Here is a 27703-nt window from a genome sequence, read left to right on the forward strand (position 1 = left end):
TGCCTCTTAGGTGACCCACAGTATCGCACGTTTACTGTGACAAGACAATGTCATATAATGTTTAATAGGAGTGCGCCATCGTTGCAGGGCGTTCGCTGTTCTTTTTTGTATCCGATTCTCGATTTCGTTGATCGCTTAGCTACGTATCGGGACGGTGGAAGACTGTATTGTACATATATCGAGAAATTCAGCAAGCGATACCAGTGCATCATTCTGTGTATCTGCACAGCGCACTCACACTGGCATAGACGTCGTATGTAAATATACACAACATAAAGTGCCTCTTAGGCGACCTACAGTATCGCACGTTTACTGTGACAAGACAATGTCATATAATGTATAATAGGAATGCAGCATCGTTGCAGGGCACTCGCTGTGCTCTTTTTGCATCCGATTCTCAATTTAGTTAATCGGTTAGCTATGTATCGGAACGGTGGAAGACTCTATTGTCCCTATATCGACAAATCCAGCAAGCGATACCAGTGCATCATTCTGTTTATCTGCACAGCGCACTCACACTGGCATAGACGACATACGTAATATAGACAACATAAAGTGCCTCTTAGGCGACCCACAGTATTGTACGTTTACTGTGACAAAACGTTGTCATATATTTTTAATAGGAATGCAGCATCGTTGCAGTGCACTCGCTGTGCTCTTTTTGCATCCGATTCTCAATTTAGTTAATCGGTTAGCTATGTATCGGAACGGTGGAAGACGCTATTGTCCCTATATCGTCAAATCCAGCAAGCGATACCAGTGCAGCGTTCTGTTTATCGGCACAGCGCACTCACACTGGCATAGACGGCATACGTAAATATAGACAACATAAAGTGCCTCTTAGGCGACCTACAGAATCGCACGTTTACTGTGACAAAACGTTGTCATATATTGTTTAGTAGGAATGCAGCATCGTTGCAGGGCACTCGCTGTGCTCTTTTTGTATCCGATTCTCAATTTAGTTAATCGGTTAGCTATGTATCGGAACGGTGGAAGACTCTATTGTCCATATATCGACAAATGCAGCAAGCGATACCAGTGCATCATTCTGTTTATCTCCACAGTGCACTCACACTGGCATAGACGACATACGTAAATATAAACAACATAAAGTGCCTCTTAGGCGACCTACAGAATCGCACGTTTACTGTGACAAAACGTTGTCATATATTGTTTAGTAGGAATGCAGCATCGTTGTAGGGCACTCGCTGTGTTTTTTTTTTATCCAATTCTCAATTTAGTTAATCGGTTAGCTATGTATCGGGACGGTGGAAGACTCTATTGTCCATATATCGACAAATCCAGCAGGCGATACCAGTGCATCATTCTGTTTATCTGCACAGCACACTCACACTGGCATCGAACGTTTACTGTGACAAGACAATGTCATATAATGTTTAATAGGAATGCAGCATCGTTACAGGGCGCTCGCTGTTCTTTTTTGTATCCGATTCTCAATTTCGTTGATCGCTTAGCTACGTATCGGGACGGAGGGAGACACTATTGTACATATATCGAGAAATCCAGCACGCGATACCATTGCACCATTCTGTCTATCTGCACAGCGCACTCACACTGGCATAGACGTCGTACGTAAATATAAACAACATAAAGTGCCTCTTAATTGACCCAAAGTATCGCACGTTTACTGTGACAAGACAATGTCACATAATGTTTAATAGGAATGCGGCATCGTTGCAGGGCACTCGCTGTGCTCTTTTTGCATCCGATTCTCAATTTAGTTAATCGGTTAGCTATGTATCGGAACGGTGGAAGACTCTATTGTCCCTATATCGACAAATCCAGCAAGCGATACCAGTGCAGCGTTCTGTTTATCGGCACAGCGCACTCACATTGGGATAGACGACATACGTAAATATAGACAACATAAAGTGCCTCTTAGGCGACCTACAGAATTGCACGTTTACTGTGACAAAACGTTGTCATATATTGTTTAATAGGAATGCAGCATCGTTGTAGGGCACTCGCCGTGTTTTTTTTATCCAATTCTCAATTTAGTTAATCGGTTAGCTATGTATCGGGACGGTGGAAGACTCTATTTTCCATATATCGACAAATCCAGCAGGCGATACCAGTGCATCATTCTGTTTATCTGCACAGCGCACTCACACTGGCATCGAACGTTTACTGTGACAAGACAATGTCATATAATGTTTAATAGGAATGCAGCATCGTTACAGGGCGCTCGCTGTTCTTTTTTGTATCCGATTCTCAATTTCGTTGATCGCTTAGCTACGTATCGGGACGGAGGGAGACACTATTGTACATATATCGAGAAATCCAGCACGCGATACCATTGCACCATTCTGTCTATCTGCGCAGCGCACTCACACTGGCATAGACGTCGTACGTAAATATAAACAACATAAAGTGCCTCTTAATTGACCCAAAGTATCGCACGTTTACTGTGACAAGACAATGTCACATAATGTTTAATAGGAATGCGGCATCGTTGCAGGGCGCTCGCTGTTCTTTTTTGTATCCGATTCTCAATTTCGTTGATCGCTTAGCTACGTATCGGGACGGTGGAAGACTGTATTGTACATATATCGAGAAATTCAGCAAGCGATACCAGTGCATCATTCTGTGTATCTGCACAGCGCACTCACACTGGCATAGACGTCGTATGTAAATATACACAACATAAAGTGCCTCTTAGGCGAACTACAGTATCGCACGTTTACTGTGACAAGACAATGTCATATAATGTATAATAGGAATGCAGCATCGTTGCAGGGCGCTCGCTGTGCTTTTTTGTATCAGATTCTCAATTTCGCTGATCGCTTAGCTACGTATCGGGACGGCGGAAGACTCCATTGTACATATAACGAGACATCCAGCAAGCGATACCAGTGCATCATTCTGTGTATCTGCACAGCGCACTCACATTGGCATAGACGTCGTACGTAAATATACACAACATTAAGTGCCTCTTAGGTGACCCACAGTATCGTACGTTTACTGTGACAAAACGTTGTCATATATTTTTAATAGGAATGCAGCATCGTTGCAGGGCACTCGCTGTGCTCTTTTTGCATCCGATTCTCAATTTAGTTAATCGGTTAGCTATGTATCGGAACGGTGGAAGACGCTATTGTCCCTATATCGACAAATCCAGCAAGCGATACCAGTGCAGCGTTCTGTTTATCGGCACAGCGCACTCACACTGGCATAGACGGCATACGTAAATATAGACAACATAAAGTGCCTCTTAGGCGACCTACAGAATCGCACGCTTACTGTGACAAAACGTTGTCATATTTTTTAATAGGAATGCAGCATCGTTGCAGGGCACTCGCTGTGCTCTTTTTGCATCCGATTCTCAATTTAGTTAATCGGTTAGCTATGTATCGGAACGGTGGAAGACTCTATTGTCCCTATATCGACAAATCCAGCAAGCGATACCAGTGCAGCGTTCTGTTTATCGGCACAGCGCACTCACACTGGAATAGACGACATACGTAAATATAGACAACATAAAGTGCCTCTTAGGCGACCTACAGAATTGCACGTTTACTGTGACAAAACGTTGTCATATATTGTTTAATAGGAATGCAGCATCGTTGTAGGGCACTCGCTGTGTTTTTTTTTATCCAATTCTCAATTTAGTTAATCGGTTAGCTATGTATCGGGACGGTGGAAGACTCTATTGTCCATATATCGACAAATCCAGCAGGCGATACCAGTGCATCATTCTGTTTATCTGCACAGCGCACTCACACTGGCATCGAACGTTTACTGTGACAAGACAATGTCATATAATGTTTAATAGGAATGCAGCATCGTTACAGGCACTCGCTGTTCTTTTTTGTATCCGATTCTCAATTTCGTTGATCGCTTAGCTACGTATCGGGACGGAGGGAGACACTATTGTACATATATCGCGAAATCCAGCACGCGATACCATTGCACCATTCTGTCTATCTGCACAGAGCACTCACACTGGCATAGACGTCGTACGTAAATATAAACAACATAAAGTGCCTCTTAATTGACCCAAAGTATCGCACGTTTACTGTGAGAAGACAATGTCACATAATGTTTCATAGGAATGCAGCATCGTTGCAGGGCGCTCGCTGTTCTTTTTTGTATCCGATTCTCAATTTCGTTGATCGCTTAGCTACGTATCGGGACGGTGGAAAACTGTATTGTACATATATCGAGAAATCCAGCAAGCGATACCAGTGCATCATTCTGTTTATCTGCACAGCGCACTCACACTGGCATAGACGACGTACGTAAATATAGACAACATAAAGTGCCTCTTAGGCGACCTACAGTATCGCACGTTTACTGTGACAAAACGTTGTCATATATTGTTTAGTAGGAATGCAGCATCGTTGCAGGGCACTCGCTGTGCTTTTTTGTATCCGATTCTCAATTTCGTTGATCGCTTAGCTACGTATCGGGACGGTGGAAGACAGTATTGTACATATATCGAGAAATTCAGCAAGCGATACCAGTGCATCATTCTGTGTATCTGCACAGCGCACTCACACTGGCATAGACGTCGTACGTAAATATACACAACATAAAGTGCCTCTTAGGTGACCCACAGTATCGCACGTTTACTGTGACTAGACAATGTCATATAATGTTTAATAGGAATGCGGCATCGTTGCAGGGCGCTCGCTGTTCTTTTTTGTATCCGATTCTGAATTTCGTTGATCGCTTAGCTACGTATCGGGACGGTGGAAGACTGTATTGTACATATATCGAGAAATTCAGCAAGCGATGTCAGTGCATCATTCTGTGTATCTGCACAGCGCACTCACACTGGCATAGACGTCGTACGTAAATATACACAAAATAAAGTGCCTCTTAGGTGACCCACAGTATCGCACGTTTACTGTGACAAGACAATGTCATATAATGTTTAATAGGAGTGCGCCATCGTTGCAGGGCGTTCGCTGTTCTTTTTTGTATCCGATTCTCGATTTCGTTGATCGCTTAGCTACGTATCGGGACGGTGGAAGACTGTATTGTACATATATCGAGAAATTCAGCAAGCGATACCAGTGCATCATTCTGTGTATCTGCACAGCGCACTCACACTGGCATAGACGTCGTATGTAAATATACACAACATAAAGTGCCTCTTAGGCGACCTACAGTATCGCACGTTTACTGTGACAAGACAATGTCATATAATGTATAATAGGAATGCAGCATCGTTGCAGGGCACTCGCTGTGCTCTTTTTGCATCCGATTCTCAATTTAGTTAATCGGTTAGCTATGTATCGGAACGGTGGAAGACTCTATTGTCCCTATATCGACAAATCCAGCAAGCGATACCAGTGCATCATTCTGTTTATCTGCACAGCGCACTCACACTGGCATAGACGACATACGTAAATATAGACAACATAAAGTGCCTCTTAGGCGACCCACAGTATTGTACGTTTACTGTGACAAAACGTTGTCATATATTTTTAATAGGAATGCAGCATCGTTGCAGGGCACTCGCTGTGCTCTTTTTGCACCCGATTCTCAATTTAGTTAATCGGTTAGCTATGTATCGGAACGGTGGAAGACGCTATTGTCCCTATATCGACAAATCCAGCAAGCGATACCAGTGCAGCGTTCTGTTTATCGGCACAGCGCACTCACACTGGCATAGACGGCATACGTAAATATAGACAACATAAAGTGCCTCTTAGGCGACCTACAGAATCGCACGTTTACTGTGACAAAACGTTGTCATATATTGTTTAGTAGGAATGCAGCATCGTTGCAGGGCACTCGCTGTGCTCTTTTTGTATCCGATTCTCAATTTAGTTAATCGGTTAGCTATGTATCGGAACGGTGGAAGACTCTATTGTCCATATATCGACAAATGCAGCAAGCGATACCAGTGCATCATTCTGTTTATCTCCACAGTGCACTCACACTGGCATAGACGACATACGTAAATATAAACAACATAAAGTGCCTCTTAGGCGACCTACAGAATCGCACGTTTACTGTGACAAAACGTTGTCATATATTGTTTAGTAGGAATGCAGCATCGTTGTAGGGCACTCGCTGTGTTTTTTTTTATCCAATTCTCAATTTAGTTAATCGGTTAGCTATGTATCGGGACGGTGGAAGACTCTATTTTCCATATATCGACAAATCCAGCAGGCGATACCAGTGCATCATTCTGTTTATCTGCACAGCGCACTCACACTGGCATCGAACGTTTACTGTGACAAGACAATGTCATATAATGTTTAATAGGAATGCAGCATCGTTACAGGGCGCTCGCTGTTCTTTTTTGTATCCGATTCTCAATTTCGTTGATCGCTTAGCTACGTATCGGGACGGAGGGAGACACTATTGTACATATATCGAGAAATCCAGCACGCGATACCATTGCACCATTCTGTCTATCTGCGCAGCGCACTCACACTGGCATAGACGTCGTACGTAAATATAAACAACATAAAGTGCCTCTTAATTGACCCAAAGTATCGCACGTTTACTGTGACAAGACAATGTCACATAATGTTTAATAGGAATGCGGCATCGTTGCAGGGCGCTCGCTGTTCTTTTTTGTATCCGATTCTCAATTTCGTTGATCGCTTAGCTACGTATCGGGACGGTGGAAGACTGTATTGTACATATATCGAGAAATTCAGCAAGCGATACCAGTGCATCATTCTGTGTATCTGCACAGCGCACTCACACTGGCATAGACGTCGTATGTAAATATACACAACATAAAGTGCCTCTTAGGCGAACTACAGTATCGCACGTTTACTGTGACAAGACAATGTCATATAATGTATAATAGGAATGCAGCATCGTTGCAGGGCGCTCGCTGTGCTTTTTTGTATCAGATTCTCAATTTCGCTGATCGCTTAGCTACGTATCGGGACGGCGGAAGACTCCATTGTACATATAACGAGACATCCAGCAAGCGATACCAGTGCATCATTCTGTGTATCTGCACAGCGCACTCACATTGGCATAGACGTCGTACGTAAATATACACAACATTAAGTGCCTCTTAGGTGACCCACAGTATCGTACGTTTACTGTGACAAAACGTTGTCATATATTTTTAATAGGAATGCAGCATCGTTGCAGGGCACTCGCTGTGCTCTTTTTGCATCCGATTCTCAATTTAGTTAATCGGTTAGCTATGTATCGGAACGGTGGAAGACTCTATTGTCCCTATATCGACAAATCCAGCAAGCGATACCAGTGCATCATTCTGTTTATCTGCACAGCGCACTCACACTGGCATAGACGACATACGTAAATATAGACAACATAAAGTGCCTCTTAGGCGACCCACAGTATAGTATGTTTACTGTGACAAAACGTTGTCATATATTTTTAATAGGAATGCAGCATCGTTGCAGGGCACTCGCTGTGCTCTTTTTGCATCCGATTCTCAATTTAGTTAATCGGTTAGCTATGTATCGGAACGGTGGAAGACGCTATTGTCCCTATATCGACAAATCCAGCAAGCGATACCAGTGCAGCGTTCTGTTTATCGGCACAGCGCACTCACACTGGCATAGACGGCATACGTAAATATAGACAACATAAAGTGCCTCTTAGGCGACCTACAGAATCGCACGTTTACTGTGACAAAACGTTGTCATATTTTTTTAATAGGAATGCAGCATCGTTGCAGGGCACTCGCTGTGCTCTTTTTGCATCCGATTCTCAATTTAGTTAATCGGTTAGCTATGTATCGGAACGGTGGAAGACTCTATTGTCCCTATATCGACAAATCCAGCAAGCGATACCAGTGCAGTGTTCTGTTTATCGGCACAGCGCACTCACACTGGAATAGACGACATACGTAAATATAGACAACATAAAGTGCCTCTTAGGCGACCTACAGAATTGCACGTTTACTGTGACAAAACGTTGTCATATATTGTTTAATAGGAATGCAGCATCGTTGTAGGGCACTCACCGTGTTTTTTTTAATCCAATTCTCAAGTTAGTTAATCGGTTAGCTATGTATCGGGACGGTGGAAGACTCTATTTTCCATATATCGACAAATCCAGCAGGCGATACCAGTGCATCATTCTGTTTATCTGCACAGCGCACTCACACTGGCATCGAACGTTTACTGTGACAAGAAAATGTCATATAATGTTTAATAGGAATGCAGCATCGTTACAGGGCGCTCGCTGTTCTTTTTTGTATCCGATTCTCAATTTCGTTGATCGCTTAGCTACGTATCGGGACGGAGGGAGACACTATTGTACATATATCGAGCAATCCAGCACGCGATACCATTGCACCATTCTGTCTATCTGCGCAGCGCACTCACACTGGCATAGACGTCGTACGTAAATATTGTTACGATGGGGTGCGTTTATTTAAAGATGAATCGATGAAAAAGGGGCAAAGGGTTGCCGCGCCGACACCGAGCCGCTCCAAAGACAAGCGCACTTCGTTATCCTCTTCTGCCCTTTCCTAGCTTTTGCGTAACATTCCTCCCTTCACAGACGAAGCCCGCTGGGCGAGTAACTGTTACGTCCACTCTGAGTCACGTGGATGACAGCGTTTCAGGCGAGCGACGTGAGCAAGCTGCGTCTTCTTAGACCGGTACCCATTGGACACGAGGCGAGCAATCAAGTAGGTTACATCACTGAGGCGATCGGTGATGACGAAAGGCCCGGTGTAACGAGCCAGAAACTTCTGGCACAGGCCGCGCTTGCGAAGTGGTGTCCAAAGCCATACAATGTCCCCTTTCTCATATGACACATTCTTATGTCGTGCATCATAGCGGATCTTGGAGTGGTCCTGGGATGCCAACGTACGGAGCTGAGCTATGCGGCGTGCTTCCTCAGCGCGGCAGAGAGTCTGGGCAAGAGAAGAGTCCGCATGAGGAGTAAAAGGTAGAATGGTGTCAAGGAAGTTGCGGGGTGGTCTAACATAAAGAAGATAGAAAGGGCTGTAGCCTGTAGTTTCATGCTTTGCGGTGTTGTAGGCGTATGTGATAAAAGGCAAGATGTCATCCCAATTTTTGTGCCTGGAATCCACGTACATCGAAAGCATGTTGGTCAAAGTTCTGTTAGTGCGCTCGACGAGACCATTTGTCTGCGGATGATACGGGGTCGCGTGGCGAAAGTGGCAAGCACAGAGACGCAACAGCTCTTCGACTACGTCGGCCACGAACTGGCGACCGCGATCGCTCACAATAACACGAGGGGGTCCATGACGCAGTATAACGGAGGACAGGAGGAAGCTCGAAACATCAAGAGCCGTGGCCGTTGGCATCGCTGCGGTTTCCGCATAACGCGTCAGGTGGTCGACGCAGACTATAATCCAGCGGTTGTCATTAGATGAGCGCGGGAATGGGCCGAGAAGATCAACTCCAACCATTTCGAAAGGAGATGATGGTGGCGCCACCGGGTGAAGGAGTCCGACCGGCGCAGTATTCGGGCGCTTGAATTGCTGGCACTTGTTACAACTGGCCACATACTTTTCTGTATCGCGTCGCATACCGATCCAATAGAATCGACCCTGAATGCGGTGGTATGTTCTGGTGAAACCCAGGTGTCCAGCGGTGGAGTCGTCGTGCATAGCACGGAGTACGTGGTTTCTCAAATTCTTAGGGACCACTAAGAGGAGGCGGGCACCCTCAGCCGCGTAGTTCTTCTTGTAGAGCAGGTCATCTTGGATGACAAAGCCATTGTTACCTGTTGGCTGAGCAGCTGAGGCAAAGAGGCCATCCAGGCTGCGGTCGTTACGCTGCTCTTCCCGGAAGGTGGCCAGATCGGGAAAAAGAATGTCGTCGATGGCGGCCAGAAACTCATCGAAATTGTCGGCGTCACATTCACTTGTCGGTAGAGGGAGCCTCGAAAGACAGTCGGCGTCCGCATGATGCCGGCCACTCTTGAAACGGACTGCAAAGTCAAATTCCTGCAAACGTAGCGCCCATCGAGCAAGGCGGCCAGACGGGTCGCGGAGACCAACCAACCAACATAGTGAATGGTGATCAGTAACGATCGTAAAGCGGCGCCCGTAGAGATATGGCCGGAACTTCTGGACTGCAAAGACGACAGCGAGGCACTCTAGCTCAGTGACGGTGTAATTCTGTTCGGCCTTGCTCAACGAACGGCTGGCGTAGGCAATGGCATGCTCGGCGTCACCAAAACGCTGGACGAGGACGGCGCCGAGGCCGATTCCACTCGCGTCGGTGTGCAATTCTGTTGAGGCAGAGGGGTCAAAATGGCGAAGGATTGGTCCGGAAGAGAGCAGGAACTTCAGTTGACGAAACGAGGAATCGCAATCTGCTGTCCAGGTGAACGGGTTATCCTTGCGCAGCAATGAAGTCAGAGGGTAGGCAGTATCGGCAAAGTTGGGCACAAAACGTCGGAAGTACGAGCAAAGACCCAAGAAGCTCCTCAGCTCGCGTTGTGACTGCGGTTGTTTAAAGCCGGTAACTGCAGCGACCTTCTGTGGGTCTGGTCGCACCCCCTGCTTGTCCACTAGATGTCCAAGTACTAGCGCCTCTCGTTGGCCAAAGTTACATTTCTTTGAGTTGAGGGTAAGGGCAGCTTGTTCAAGGCACGTCAGAACAACGTCCAGTCGATGGTTGTGCTCTGCAAAGGTGCGGCCAAATATGACGACGTCGTCAAGATAACATAAACAAATCTCCCATTTCAGGCCGCGCAGTACCGTGTCCATAAACCGTTCAAATGTTGCAGGCGCGTTGCACAAACCAAACGGCATGACGTTGAATTCAAACAAGCCGTCTGGGGTCACAAAAGCGGTTTTTTCTTTGTCAGTTGAATGCATGGGTATCTGCCAGTAGCCCGATCTGAGGTCTACAGATGAAAAGTAGGATGCGGAATGAAGACAGTCGATAACGTCATCGATCCGGGGAAGTGGATACACATCCTTTTTCGTCACAGAATTGAGACGCCGGTAGTCGACACAAAACCTCCAGGACCCATCTTTCTTTTTCACGAGGATGACCGGCGCAGCCCAAGGGCTAGAGGAATCTTGTATGACGCCCTTGGCTAGCATGTCGTCGACCTGTTGAGCGATGATCTTGCGCTCTGACGCGGACACGCGGTAAGGCTTCTGCCTTATGGGATGCGCGGGCCCCGTGTCGATCCTGTGGCGAGCCCGCGTAGTTGGAACGTGAACTTTGTTAGCATTCTGCGCGAAATCAAACAATGACGCATGCTTTCGAAGCACGCTGACCAGGGCTTGACGCTTCTCTGAGGACAATGACTTGTTGATCATTTTTAGAAACGGCAACGAGTCTTCTGCACCGTGCTCTTGGGAGTCATGGGACGTGTCATCCGTTAAAGCGCCTATGCTGAGACTGGTATCCACTTCAAAAGAGGCAAGTCGGATACCGCAGGGTAGCACAACAGACTGGGGGGCTAAATTTGACACCCATAGTATAGTTGTTCCGCAGGCCACAGAGAGGACGCATCGAGGTACGAGCACACTTTTCTTCACAACCATCGAAGGCACAGGCTCAACAATTGCATCAAATGTATCGGCGTCGACACCGCAAGCAGCAACTCGTACTCTGGATAAGGAACGTGCCGGTAAGACAGTATCTTCAATGACGGCGAGAGTGCGTGAACATGTAGCAGGTTGGTCAGCAAGAGGAGAGAGGAAAAGCTCGCCGGTACCGCAGTCAACAGTGGCACCGCACTGTTGTAGGAAGTCGAGGCCAAGAATTACGTCGTGAGTGGATTTAGCAAGCACTGCGAATTCGGCTTGATACACGTTATCGGAGAAGTAAACGTTCGCGGTGCACACACCGATAGGTCGGAGCAACTCGCCACTCACAGCACGAAATGTATTAGAGGTGTCCCAGCGAAACATCACTTTACGGCCTAGTCGGGTTTTGAAATGTTGGCTGATAACAGAGACACTCGCTCCTGTGTCCACTAAGGCCAAAGTAGTAACATTGTCCACTAAAACACTAATCTTATTATGACACATGGCGACTGGCGGAGGCATAGGGGCATGTAGCTGAAGATGACTAGCGACCGCACCTCCATTGGTCGCGCCGCCTAGTTTCCCGGCGGCGGTGACGTGAGACGCCGTCGCGGAGATGGAGACCTGCGCTGGCGTGAAGGCGGCGGCGTCAAGCTCCGCACAGAAGCTGGTGAGTCGCTACGGTAATTCGCCTGGTAGAGCGTCCTGCTATCTGAATCAGAGGACCAACGTGTCTCGTCACCTTGTCGGTTGCCCCGCCGATAAAAAGTACGCGGTCGTTCATAGGACGGTGGTGAGGTGCGACGGCGGTGAGGACAAAATCGGGCGACGTGACCGCGAATGCCGCATTGGAAGCAGATGGGGCGTTCACGGGACGCACTGAAATTGTCAGTAGGAGGATAACTTGCACGGCCGTCCCACTCTTGAGGAACTGCAGGCGGTCTGCGTGAGTAACCGTTGTGAAACTGGTAACTGGGATGCGCGTTCGTAGTATGGTTTGACACTCCTGGACGAGGCGCGAAGTTGTAGGCATCTACGGAGGCGGCGGTAATGGACGTCTCACCAAAGTCGCCGGAAGAGAAAGGCTCTCGAACCCGAGCAGTCGAGAGGGAAACCGCCTGGCGCCGGTCAAGCTCTTCGCGCACCACTTGCCGAATCATTGAGGCGAGGTCGGATGGAGCTGGGACCACGTCAACACTGGCGACGTTAGTCACGTTGGCCAGGCGACCGAACTTCGGTGTGATACGCCGAGCTCTGAGCGCTTCAAATGTGCGGCAGTGCAGAACGACGTCCGTAACGGATTCCAGACGGTCTTTTCCTATGAGGAACTGGTACACGTCCTCAGCGATCCCTTTCAGCAGATGGCCAACTTTATCCTCTTCTGACATCTGAGGGTCCAGGGCCTTGCACAACTTAAGCACTTCCTCGATGTACGTAGTGCAAGTTTCGCCGGGGACTTGAGCTCGCTGCATTAGCGTTTGCTCTGCACGCTTCTTTTTAGCTGTCGGATCTCCGAAAGACTTCTTAATTTCGTCTACGAACTTCTCCCAAGTTGTCAAGCTTTCTTCATGGTTTTCAAGCCACACAGACGCTGTTCCCTTGAGGAAGAAGGCGACGTTGTTAAGCTGGGCGGTGGCATTCCAGCCGTTGAACCGACTTGCTCGTTGGTAGAAGCTGAGCCATCCGTCCACGTCTTCTCCGTCTTTTCCAGCGAAGGTGCGTGGCTCGATGTAGGGCTGCCATGGAACGCTGGTAGAAGGTGGCGGATTGTCGCCGTCAGAAGCCATCTCTGGTGGCAGACCGGCAATTCGGCGACTTCGTCGAAGCTCCACGGATTGCGCCTCAGCGGTCGGTTCGTTGTCGTTCTTCGGGGGCGCCGTTGTTTTACCCAGCACCGTCCACCAAAACTGTTACGATGGGGTGCGTTTATTTAAAGATGAATCGATGAAAAAGGGGCAAAGGGTTGCCGCGCCGACACCGAGCCGCTCCAAAGACAAGCGCACTTCGTTATCCTCTTCTGCCCTTTCCTAGCTTTTGCGTAACAATATAAACAACATAAAGTGCCTCTTAATTGACCCAAAGTATCGCACGTTTACTGTGACAAGACAATGTCACATAATGTTTAATAGGAATGCGGCATCGCTGCAGGGCGCTCGCTGTTCTTTTTTGTATCCGATTCTCAATTTCGTTGATCGCTTAGCTACGTATCGGGACGGTGAAAGACTGTATTGTACATATATCGAGAAATTCAGCAAGCGATACCAGTGCATCATTCTGTGTATCTGCACAGCGCACACACACTGGCATAGACGTCGTATGTAAATATACACAACATAAAGTGCCTCTTAGGCGAACTACAGTATCGCACGTTTACTGTGACAAGACAATGTCATATAATGTATAATAGGAATGCAGCATCGTTGCAGGGCGCTCGCTGTGCTTTTTTGTATCAGATTCTCAATTTCGCTGATCGCTTAGCTACGTATCGGGACGGCGGAAGACTCCATTGTACATATAACGAGACATCCAGCAAGCGATACCAGTGCATCATTCTGTGTATCTGCACAGCGCACTCACATTGGCATAGACGTCGTACGTAAATATACACAACATTAAGTGCCTCTTAGGTGACCTACAGTATCGCACGTTTACTGTGACAAGACAATGTCATATAATGTATAATAGGAATGCAGCATCGTTGCAGGGCACTCGCTGTGCTCTTTTTGCATCCGATTCTCAATTTAGTTAATCGGTTAGCTATGTATCGGAACGGTGGAAGACTCTATTGTCCCTATATCGACAAATCCAGCAAGCGATACCAGTGCATCATTCTGTTTATCTGCACAGCGCACTCACACTGGCATAGACGACATACGTAAATATAGACAACATAAAGTGCCTCTTAGGCGACCCACAGTATTGTACGTTTACTGTGACAAAACGTTGTCATATATTTTTAATAGGAATGCAGCATCGTTGCAGGGCACTCGCTGTGCTCTTTTTGCATCCGATTCTCAATTTAGTTAATCGGTTAGCTATGTATCGGAACGGTGGTAGACGCTATTGTCCCTATATCGACAAATCCAGCAAGCGATACCAGTGCAGCGTTCTGTTTATCGGCACAGCGCACTCACACTGGCATAGACGGCATACGTAAATATAGACAACATAAAGTGCCTCTTAGGCGACCTACAGAATCGCACGTTTACTGTGACAAAACGTTGTCATATTTTTTTAATAGGAATGCAGCATCGTTGCAGGGCACTCGCTGTGCTCTTTTTGCATCCGATTCTCAATTTAGTTAATCGGTTAGCTATGTATCGGAACGGTGGAAGACTCTATTGTCCCTATATCGACAAATCCAGCAAGCGATACCAGTGCAGCGTTCTGTTTATCGGCACAGCGCACTCACACTGGAATAGACGACATACGTAAATATAGACAACATAAAGTGCCTCTTAGGCGACCTACAGAATTGCACGTTTACTGTGACAAAACGTTGTCATATATTGTTTAATAGGAATGCAGCATCGTTGTAGGGCACTCGCCGTGTTTTTTTTTATCCAATTCTCAATTTAGTTAATCGGTTAGCTATGTATCGGGACGGTGGAAGACTCTATTTTCCATATATCGACAAATCCAGCAGGCGATACCAGTGCATCATTCTGTTTATCTGCACAGCGCACTCACACTGGCATCGAACGTTTACTGTGACAAGACAATGTCATATAATGTTTAATAGGAATGCAGCATCGTTACAGGGCGCTCGCTGTTCTTTTTTGTATCCGATTCTCAATTTCGTTGATCGCTTAGCTACGTATCGGGACGGAGGGAGACACTATTGAACATATATCGAGAAATCCAGCACGCGATACCATTGCACCATTCTGTCTATCTGCGCAGCGCACTCACACTGGCATAGACGTCGTACGTAAATATAAACAACATAAAGTGCCTCTTAATTGACCCAAAGTATCGCACGTTTACTGTGACAAGACAATGTCACATAATGTTTAATAGGAATGCGGCATCGCTGCAGGGCGCTCGCTGTTCTTTTTTGTATCCGATTCTCAATTTCGTTGATCGCTTAGCTACGTATCGGGACGGTGGAAAGACTGTATTGTACATATATCGAGAAATTCAGCAAGCGATACCAGTGCATCATTCTGTGTATCTGCACAGCGCACACACACTGGCATAGACGTCGTATGTAAATATACACAACATAAAGTGCCTCTTAGGCGAACTACAGTATCGCACGTTTACTGTGACAAGACAATGTCATATAATGTATAATAGGAATGCAGCATCGTTGCAGGGCGCTCGCTGTGCTTTTTTGTATCAGATTCTCAATTTCGCTGATCGCTTAGCTACGTATCGGGACGGCGGAAGACTCCATTGTACATATAACGAGACATCCAGCAAGCGATACCAGTGCATCATTCTGTGTATCTGCACAGCGCACTCACATTGGCATAGACGTCGTACGTAAATATACACAACATTAAGTGCCTCTTAGGTGACCTACAGTATCGCACGTTTACTGTGACAAGACAATGTCATATAATGTATAATAGGAATGCAGCATCGTTGCAGGGCACTCGCTGTGCTCTTTTTGCATCCGATTCTCAATTTAGTTAATCGGTTAGCTATGTATCGGAACGGTGGAAGACTCTATTGTCCCTATATCGACAAATCCAGCAAGCGATACCAGTGCATCATTCTGTTTATCTGCACAGCGCACTCACACTGGCATAGACGACATACGTAAATATAGACAACATAAAGTGCCTCTTAGGCGACCCACAGTATTGTACGTTTACTGTGACAAAACGTTGTCATATATTTTTAATAGGAATGCAGCATCGTTGCAGGGCACTCGCTGTGCTCTTTTTGCATCCGATTCTCAATTTAGTTAATCGGTTAGCTATGTATCGGAACGGTGGTAGACGCTATTGTCCCTATATCGACAAATCCAGCAAGCGATACCAGTGCAGCGTTCTGTTTATCGGCACAGCGCACTCACACTGGCATAGACGGCATACGTAAATATAGACAACATAAAGTGCCTCTTAGGCGACCTACAGAATCGCACGTTTACTGTGACAAAACGTTGTCATATTTTTTTAATAGGAATGCAGCATCGTTGCAGGGCACTCGCTGTGCTCTTTTTGCATCCGATTCTCAATTTAGTTAATCGGTTAGCTATGTATCGGAACGGTGGAAGACTCTATTGTCCCTATATCGACAAATCCAGCAAGCGATACCAGTGCAGCGTTCTGTTTATCGGCACAGCGCACTCACACTGGAATAGACGACATACGTAAATATAGACAACATAAAGTGCCTCTTAGGCGACCTACAGAATTGCACGTTTACTGTGACAAAACGTTGTCATATATTGTTTAATAGGAATGCAGCATCGTTGTAGGGCACTCGCCGTGTTTTTTTTTATCCAATTCTCAATTTAGTTAATCGGTTAGCTATGTATCGGGACGGTGGAAGACTCTATTTTCCATATATCGACAAATCCAGCAGGCGATACCAGTGCATCATTCTGTTTATCTGCACAGCGCACTCACACTGGCATCGAACGTTTACTGTGACAAGACAATGTCATATAATGTTTAATAGGAATGCAGCATCGTTACAGGGCGCTCGCTGTTCTTTTTTGTATCCGATTCTCAATTTCGTTGATCGCTTAGCTACGTATCGGGACGGAGGGAGACACTATTGAACATATATCGAGAAATCCAGCACGCGATACCATTGCACCATTCTGTCTATCTGCGCAGCGCACTCACACTGGCATAGACGTCGTACGTAAATATAAACAACATAAAGTGCCTCTTAATTGACCCAAAGTATCGCACGTTTACTGTGACAAGACAATGTCACATAATGTTTAATAGGAATGCGGCATCGTTGCAGGGCGCTCGCTGTTCTTTTTTGTATCCGATTCTCAATTTCGTTGATCGCTTAGCTACGTATCGGGACGGTGGAAGACTGTATTGTACATATATCGAGAAATTCAGCAAGCGATACCAGTGCATCATTCTGTGTATCTGCACAGCGCACTCACACTGGTATAGACGTCGTATGTAAATATACACAACATAAAGTGCCTCTTAGGCGAACTACAGTATCGCACGTTTACTGTGACAAGACAATGTCATATAATGTATAATAGGAATGCAGCATCGTTGCAGGGCGCTCGCTGTGCTTTTTTGTATCAGATTCTCAATTTCGCTGATCGCTTAGCTACGTATCGGGACGGCGGAAGACTCCATTGTACATATAACGAGACATCCAGCAAGCGATACCAGTGCATCATTCTGTGTATCTGCACAGCGCACTCACATTGGCATAGACGTCGTACGTAAATATACACAACATAAAGTGCCTCTTAGGTGACCCACAGTATCGTACGTTTACTGTGACAAAACGTTGTCATATATTTTTAATAGGAATGCAGCATCGTTGCAGGGCACTCGCTGTGCTCTTTTTGCATCCGATTCTCAATTTAGTTAATCGGTTAGCTATGTATCGGAACGGTGGAAGACTCTATTGTCCCTATATCGACAAATCCAGCAAGCGATACCAGTGCATCATTCTGTTTATCTGCACAGCGCACTCACACTGGCATAGACGACATACGTAAATATAGACAACATAAAGTGCCTCTTAGGCGACCCACAGTATTGTACGTTTACTGTGACAAAACGTTGTCATATACTTTTAATAGGAATGCAGCATCGTTGCAGGGCACTCGCTGTGCTCTTTTTGCATCCGATTCTCAATTTAGTTAATCGGTTAGCTATGTATCGGAACGGTGGAAGACGCTATTGTCCCTATATCGACAAATCCAGCAAGCGATACCAGTGCAGCGTTCTGTTTATCGGCACAGCGCACTCACACTGGCATAGACGGCATACGTAAATATAGACAACATAAAGTGCCTCTTAGGCGACCTACAGAATCGCACGTTTACTGTGACAAAACGTTGTCATATTTTTTTAATAGGAATGCAGCATCGTTGCAGGGCACTCGCTGTGCTCTTTTTGCATCCGATTCTCAATTTAGTTAATCGGTTAGCTATGTATCGGAACGGTGGAAGACTCTATTGTCCCTATATAGACAAATCCAGCAAGCGATACCAGTGCAGCGTTCTGTTTATCGGCACAGCGCACTCACACTGGAATAGACGACATACGTAAATATAGACAACATAAAGTGCCTCTTAGGCGACCTACAGAATTGCACGTTTACTGCGACAAAACGTTGTCATATATTGTTTAATAGGAATGCAGCATCGTTGTAGGGCACTCGCTGTGTTTTTTTTATCCAATTCTCAATTTAGTTAATCGGTTAGCTATGTATCGGGACGGTGGAAGACTCTATTGTCCATATATCGACAAATCCAGCAGGCGATACCAGTGCATCATTCTGTTTATCTGCACAGCGCACTCACACTGGCATCGAACGTTTACTGTGACAAGACAATGTCATATAATGTTTAATAGGAATGCAGCATCGTTACAGGGCGCTCGCTGTTCTTTTTTGTATCCGATTCTCAATTTCGTTGATCGCTTAGCTACGTATCGGGACGGAGGGAGACACTATTGTACATATATCGAGAAATCCAGCACGCGATACCATTGCACCATTCTGTCTATCTGCACAGCGCACTCACACTGGCATAGACGTCGTACGTAAATATAAACAACATAAAGTGCCTCTTAATTGACCCAAAGTATCGCACGTTTACTGTGACAAGACAATGTCACATAATGTTTAATAGGAATGCGGCATCGTTGCAGGGCGCTCGCTGTTCTTTTTTGTATCCGATTCTCAATTTCGTTGATCGCTTAGCTACGTATCGGGACGGTGGAAGACTGTATTGTACATATATCGAGAAATTCAGCAAGCGATACCAGTGCATCATTCTGTGTATCTGCACAGCGCACTCACACTGGCTTAGACGTCGTATGTAAATATACACAACATAAAGTGCCTCTTAGGCGAACTACAGTATCGCACGTTTACTGTGACAAGACAATGTCATATAATGTATAATAGGAATGCAGCATCGTTGCAGGGCGCTCGCTGTGCTTTTTTGTATCAGATTCTCAATTTCGCTGATCGCTTAGCTACGTATCGGGACGGCGGAAGACTCCATTGTACATATAACGAGACATCCAGCAAGCGATACCAGTGCATCATTCTGTGTATCTGCACTGCGCACTCACATTGGCATAGACGTACGTAAATATACACAACATTAAGTGCCTCTTAGGTGACCCACAGTATCGTACGTTTACTGTGACAAAACGTTGTCATATATTTTAATAGGAATGCAGCATCGTTGCAGGGCACTCGCTGTGCTCTTTTTGCATCCGATTCTCAATTTAGTTAATCGGTTAGCTATGTATCGGAACGGTGGAAGACTCTATTGTCCCTATATCGACAAATCCAGCAAGCGATACCAGTGCATCATTCTGTTTATCTGCACAGCGCACTCACACTGGCATAGACGACATACGTAAATATAGACAACATAAAGTGCCTCTTAGGCGACCCACAGTATTGTACGTTTACTGTGACAAAACGTTGTCATATATTTTTAATAGGAATGCAGCATCGTTGCAGGGCACTCGCTGTGCTCTTTTTGCATCCGATTCTCAATTTAGTTAATCGGTTAGCTATGTATCGGAACGGAGGGAGACACTATTGTACATATATCGAGAAATCCAGCACGCGATACCATTGCACCATTCTGTCTATCTGCGCAGCGCACTCACACTGGCATAGACGTCGTACGTAAATATAAACAACATAAAGTGCCTCTTAATTGACCCAAAGTATCGCACGTTTCATGTGACAAGACAATGTCACATAATGTTTAATAGGAATGCAGCATCGTTGCAGGGCGCTCGCTGTTCTTTTTTGTATCCGATTCTCAATTTCGTTGATCGCTTAGCTACGTATCGGGACGGTGGAAAGACTGTATTGTACATATATCGAGAAATCCAGCAAGCGATACCAGTGCAGCGTTCTGTTTATCTGCACAGCGCACTCACACTGGCATAGACGACATACGTAAATATAGACAACATAAAGTGCCTCTTAGGCGACCTACAGTATCGCACGTTTACTGTGACAAAACGTTGTCATATATTTTTAATAGGAATGCAGCATCGTTGCAGGGCACTCGCTGTGCTCTTTTTGTATCCGATTCTCAATTTAGTTAATCGGTTAGCTATGTATCGGAACGGTGGAAGACTCTATTGTCCCTATATCGACAAATCCAGCAAGCGATACCAGTGCATCATTCTGTTTATCTGCACAGCGCACTCACACTGGCATAGACGACATACGTAAATATAGACAACATAAAGTGCCTCTTAGGCGACCTACAGTATGGCACGTTTACTGTGACAAAACGTTGTCATATATTGTTTAATAGGAATGCAGCATCGTTGTAGGGCACTCGCTGTGTTTTTTTTTATCCAATTCTCAATTTAGTTAATCGGTTAGCTATGTATCGGGACGGTGGAAGACTCTATTGTACATATATCGAGAAATCCAGCACGCGATACCATTGCACCATTCTGTCTATCTGCACAGCGCACTCACACTGGCATAGACGTCGTACGTAAATATAAACAACATAAAGTGCCTCTTAATTGACCCAAAGTATCGCACGTTTACTGTGACAAGACAATGTCACATAATGTTTAATAGGAATGCGGCATCGTTGCAGGGCGCTCGCTGTTCTTTTTTGTATCCGATTCTCAATTTCGTTGATCGCTTAGCTACGTATCGGGACGGTGGAAGACTGTATTGTACATATATCGAGAAATTCAGCAAGCGATACCAGTGCATCATTCTGTGTATCTGCACAGCGCACTCACACTGGCATAGACGTCGTATGTAAATATACACAACATAAAGTGCCTCTTAGGCGACCTACAGTATCGCACGTTTACTGTGACAAGACAATGTCATATAATGTATAATAGGAATGCAGCATCGTTGCAGGGCGCTCGCTGTGCTTTTTTGTATCCGATTCTCAATTTCGTTGATCGCTTAGCTACGTATCGGGACGGTGGAAGACTCTATTGTACATATATCGAGCAATCGAGCAAGCGATACCAGTGCATCAGTCTGTGTATCTGCACAGCGCACTCACACTGGCATAGACGTCGTACGTAAATATACACAACATAAAGTGCCTCTTAGGTGACCCACAGTATCGCACGTTTACTGTGACAAACAATTGTCATATATGTTTAATAGGAATGCAGCATCGTTGCAGGGCACTCGCTGTGCTCTTTTTGTATCCGATTCTCAATTTCGTTGATCGCTTAGCTATGTATCGGACGGTGGAAGACTCTATTGTACATATATCGACAAATCCAGCAAGCGATACCAGTGCATCATTCTGTGTATCTGCACAGCGCACTCACACTGGCATAGACGTCGTACGTAAATATAGACAACATAAAGTGCCTCTTAGGCGACCCACAGTATCGTACGTTTACTGTGACAAAACTTGTCATATAATGTTTAATAGGAATGCAGCATCGTTGCAGGGCGCTCGCTGTTCTTTTTTGTATCCGATTCTCAATTTCGTTGATCGCTTAGCTACGTATCGGGACGGTGGAAGACTCTATTGTACATATATCGAGAAATCCAGCAAGCGATACCAGTGCATCATTCTGTTTATCTGCACAGCGCACTCACACTGGCATAGACGACGTACGTAAATATAGACAACATAAAGTGCCTCTTAGGCGACCCACAGTATCGTACGTTTACTGTGACAAAACGTTGTCATATATTTTTAATAGGAATGCAGCATCGTTGCAGGGCACTCGCTGTGCTCTTTTTGCATCCGATTCTCAATTTAGTTAATCGGTTAGCTATGTATCGGAACGGTGGAAGACTCTATTGTCCCTATATCGACAAATCCAGCAAGCGATACCAGTGCATCATTCTGTTTATCTGCACAGCGCACTCACACTGGCATAGACGACATACGTAAATATAGACAACATAAAGTGCCTCTTAGGCGACCCACAGTATCGCACGTTTACTGTGACAAAACGTTGTCATATATTTTTAATAGGAATGCAGCATCGTTGCAGGGCACTCGCTGTGCTCTTTTTGCATCCGATTCTCAATTTAGTTAATCGGTTAGCTATGTATCGGAACGGTGGAAGACTCTATTGTCCCTATATCGACAAATCCAGCAAGCGATACCAGTGCAGCGTTCTGTTTATCGGCACAGCGCACTCACACTGGCATAGACGGCATACGTAAATATAGACAACATAAAGTGCCTCTTAGGCGACCTACAGAATCGCACGTTTACTGTGACAAAACGTTGTCATATTTTTTAATAGGAATGCAGCATCGTTGCAGGGCACTCGCTGTGCTCTTTTTGCATCCGATTCTCAATTTAGTTAATCGGTTAGCTATGTATCGGAACGGTGGAAGACTCTATTGTCCCTATATCGACAAATCCAGCAAGCGATACCAGTGCAGCGTTCTGTTTATCGGCACAGCGCACTCACACTGGAATAGACGACATACGTAAATATAGACAACATAAAGTGCCTCTTAGGCGACCTACAGAATTGCACGTTTACTGTGACAAAACGTTGTCATATATTGTTTAATAGGAATGCAGCATCGTTGTAGGGCACTCGCCGTGTTTTTTTTTATCCAATTCTCAATTTAGTTAATCGGTTAGCTATGTATCGGGACGGTGGAAGACTCTATTTTCCATATATCGACAAATCCAGCAGGCGATACCAGTGCATCATTCTGTTTATCTGCACAGCGCACTCACACTGGCATCGAACGTTTACTGTGACAAGACAATGTCATATAATGTTTAATAGGAATGCAGCATCGTTGCAGGGCGCTCGCTGTTCTTTTTTGTATCCGATTCTCAATTTCGTTGATCGCTTAGCTACGTATCGGGACGGAGGGAGACACTATTGTACATATATCGAGAAATCCAGCACGCGATACCATTGCACCATTCTGTCTATCTGCACAGCGCACTCACACTGGCATAGACGTCGTACGTAAATATAAACAACATAAAGTGCCTCTTAGGTGACCCACAGTATCGCACGTTTACTGTGACAAGACAATGTCATATAATGTTTAATAGGAATGCGGCATCGTTGCAGGGCGCTCGCTGTTCTTTTTTGTATCCGATTCTCAATTTCGTTGATCGCTTAGCTACGTATCGGGACGGTGGAAGACTGTATTGTACATATATCGAGAAATTCAGCAAGCGATACCAGTGCATCATTCTGTGTATCTGCACAGCGCACTCACACTGGCATAGACGTCGTACGTAAATATACACAACATAAAGTGCCTCTTAGGCGACCTACAGTATCGCACGTTTACTGTGACAAGACAATGTCATATAATGTATAATAGGAATGCAGCATCGTTGCAGGGCGCTCGCTGTGCTTTTTTGTATCAGATTCTCAATTTCGCTGATCGCTTAGCTACGTATCGGGACGGCGGAAGACTCTATTGTACATATAACGAGACATCCAGCAAGCGATACCAGTGCATCATTCTGTGTATCTGCACAGCGCACTCACATTGGCATAGACGTCGTACGTAAATATACACAACATAAAGTGCCTCTTAGGTGACCCACAGTATCGTACGTTTACTGTGACAAAACGTTGTCATATATTTTTAATAGGAATGCAGCATCGTTGCAGGGCACTCGCTGTGCTCTTTTTGCATCCGATTCTCAATTTAGTTAATCGGTTAGCTATGTATCGGAACGGTGGAAGACTCTATTGTCCCTATATCGACAAATCCAGCAAGCGATACCAGTGCATCATTCTGTTTATCTGCACAGCGCACTCACACTGGCATAGACGACATACGTAAATATAGACAACATAAAGTGCCTCTTAGGCGACCTACAGAATTGCACGTTTACTGTGACAAAACGTTGTCATATATTTTTAATAGGAATGCAGCATCGTTGCAGGGCACTCGCTGTGCTCTTTTTGCATCCGATTCTCAATTTAGTTAATCGGTTAGCTATGTATCGGAACGGTGGAAGACGCTATTGTCCCTATATCGACAAATCCAGCAAGCGATACCAGTGCAGCGTTCTGTTTATCGGCACAGCGCACTCACACTGGCATAGACGGCATACGTAAATATAGACAACATAAAGTGCCTCTTAGGCGACCTACAGAATCGCACGTTTACTGTGACAAAACGTTGTCATATTTTTTTAATAGGAATGCAGCATCGTTGCAGGGCACTCGCTGTGCTCTTTTTGCATCCGATTCTCAATTTAGTTAATCGGTTAGCTATGTATCGGAACGGTGGAAGACTCTATTGTCCCTATATCGACAAATCCAGCAAGCGATACCAGTGCAGCGTTCTGTTTATCGGCACAGCGCACTCACACTGGAATAGACGACATACGTAAATATAGACAACATAAAGTGCCTCTTAGGCGACCTACAGAATTGCACGTTTACTGTGACAAAACGTTGTCATATATTGTTTAATAGGAATGCAGCATCGTTGTAGGGCACTCGCTGTGTTTTTTTTTATCCAATTCTCAATTTAGTTAATCGGTTAGCTATGTATCGGGACGGTGGAAGACTCTATTGTCCATATATCGACAAATCCAGCAGGCGATACCAGTGCATCATTCTGTTTATCTGCACAGCGCACTCACACTGGCATCGAACGTTTACTGTGACAAGACAATGTCATATAATGTTTAATAGGAATGCAGCATCGTTACAGGGCGCTCGCTGTTCTTTTTTGTATCCGATTCTCAATTTCGTTGATCGCTTAGCTACGTATCGGGACGGAGGGAGACACTATTGTACATATATCGAGAAATCCAGCACGCGATACCATTGCACCATTCTGTCTATCTGCAGCAGCGCACTCACACTGGCATAGACGTCGTACGTAAATATTGTTACGATGGGGTGCGTTTATTTAAAGATGATCGATGAAAAAGGGGCAAAGGGTTGCCGCGCCGACACCGAGCCGCTCCAAAGACAAGGCGCACTTCGTTATCCTCTTCTGCCCTTTCCTAGCTTTTGCGTAACATTCCTCCCTTCACAGACGAAGCCCGCTGGGCGAGTAACTGTTACGTCCACTCTGAGTCACGTGGATGACAGCGTTTCAGGCGAGCGACGTGAGCAAGCTGCGTCTTCTTAGACCGGTACCCATTGGACACGAGGCGAGCAATCAAGTAGGTTACATCACTGAGGCGATCGGTGATGACGAAAGGCCCGGTGTAACGAGCCAGAAACTTCTGGCACAGGCCGCGCTTGCGAAGTGGTGTCCAAAGCCATACAATGTCCCCTTTCTCATATGACACATTCTTATGTCGTGCATCATAGCGGATCTTGGAGTGGTCCTGGGATGCCAACGTACGGAGCTGAGCTATGCGGCGTGCTTCCTCAGCGCGGCAGAGAGTCTGGGCAAGAGAAGAGTCCGCATGAGGAGTAAAAGGTAGAATGGTGTCAAGGAAGTTGCGGGGTGGTCTACATAAAGAAGATAGAAAGGGCTGTAGCCTGTAGTTTCATGCTTTGCGGTGTTGTAGGCGTATGTGATAAAAGGCAAGATGTCATCCCAATTTTGTGCCTGGAATCCACGTACATCGAAAGCATGTTGGTCAAAGTTCTGTTAGTGCGCTCGACGAGACCATTTGTCTGCGGATGATACGGGGTCGCGTGGCGAAAGTGGCAAGCACAGAGACGCAACAGCTCTTCGACTACGTCGGCCACGAACTGGCGACCGCGATCGCTCACAATAACACGAGGGGGGCCATGACGCAGTATAACGGAGGACAGGAGGAAGCTCGAAACATCAAGAGCCGTGGCCGTTGGCATCGCTGCGGTTTCCGCATAACGCGTCAGGTGGTCGACGCAGACTATAATCCAGCGGTTGTCATTAGATGAGCGCGGGAATGGGCCGAGAAGATCAACTCCAACCATTTCGAAAGGAGATGATGGTGGCGCCACCGGGTGAAGGAGTCCGACCGGCGCAGTATTCGGGCGCTTGAATTGCTGGCACTGTTACAACTGGCCACATACTTTTCTGTATCGCGTCGCATACCGATCCAATAGAATCGACCCTGAATGCGGTGGTATGTTCTGGTGAAACCCAGGTCCAGCGGTGGAGTCGTCGTGCATAGCACGGAGTACGTGGTTTCTCAAATTCTTAGGGACCACTAAGAGGAGGCGGGCACCCTCAGCCGCGTAGTTCTTCTTGTAGAGCAGTCATCTTGGATGACAAAGCCATTGTTACCTGTTGGCTGAGCAGCTGAGGCAAAGAGGCCATCCAGGCTGCGGTCGTTACGCTGCTCTTCCGGAAGGTGGCCAGATCGGGAAAAAGAATGTCGTCGATGGCGGCCAGAAACTCATCGAAATTGTCGGCGTCACATTCACTTGTCGGTAGAGGGAGCCTCGAAAGACAGTCGGCGCGTCCGCATGATGCCGGCCACTCTTGAAACGGACTGCAAAGTCAAATTCCTGCAAACGTAGCGCCCATCGAGCAAGGCGGCCAGACGGGTCGCGGAGACCAACCAACCAACATAGTGAATGGTGATCAGTAACGATCGTAAAGCGGCGCCCGTAGAGATATGGCCGGAACTTCTGGACTGCAAAGACGACAGCGAGGCACTCTAGCTCAGTGACGGTGTAATTCTGTTCGGCCTTGCTCAACGAACGGCTGGCGTAGGCAATGGCATGCTCGGCGTCACCAAAACGCTGGACGAGGACGGCGCCGAGGCCGATTCCACTCGCGTCGGTGTGCAATTCTGTTGAGGCAGAGGGGTCAAAATGGCGAAGGATTGGTCCGGAAGAGAGCAGGAACTTCAGTTGACGAAACGAGGAATCGCAATCTGCTGTCCAGGTGAACGGGTTATCCTTGCGCAGCAATGAAGTCAGAGGGTAGGCAGTATCGGCAAAGTTGGGCACAAAACGTCGGAAGTACGAGCAAAGACCCAAGAAGCCTCAGCTCGCGTTGTGACTGCGGTGTTTAAAGCCGGTAACTGCAGCGACCTTCTGTGGGTTGTCGCACCCCCTGCTTGTCAATAGATGTCCAAGTACTAGCGCCTCTCGTTGGCCAAAGTTACTTTCTTTGAGTTGAGGGTAAGGGCAGCTGTTCAAGGCACGTCTCAGAACAACGTCCAGTCGATGGTTGTGCTCTGCAAAGGTGCGGCAAATA

Source organism: Dermacentor silvarum, chromosome 5 (genome assembly GCF_013339745.2).
Source record: "Dermacentor silvarum isolate Dsil-2018 chromosome 5, BIME_Dsil_1.4, whole genome shotgun sequence".
In the NCBI taxonomy this organism is placed as follows: Eukaryota; Metazoa; Arthropoda; class Arachnida; order Ixodida; family Ixodidae; genus Dermacentor; species Dermacentor silvarum.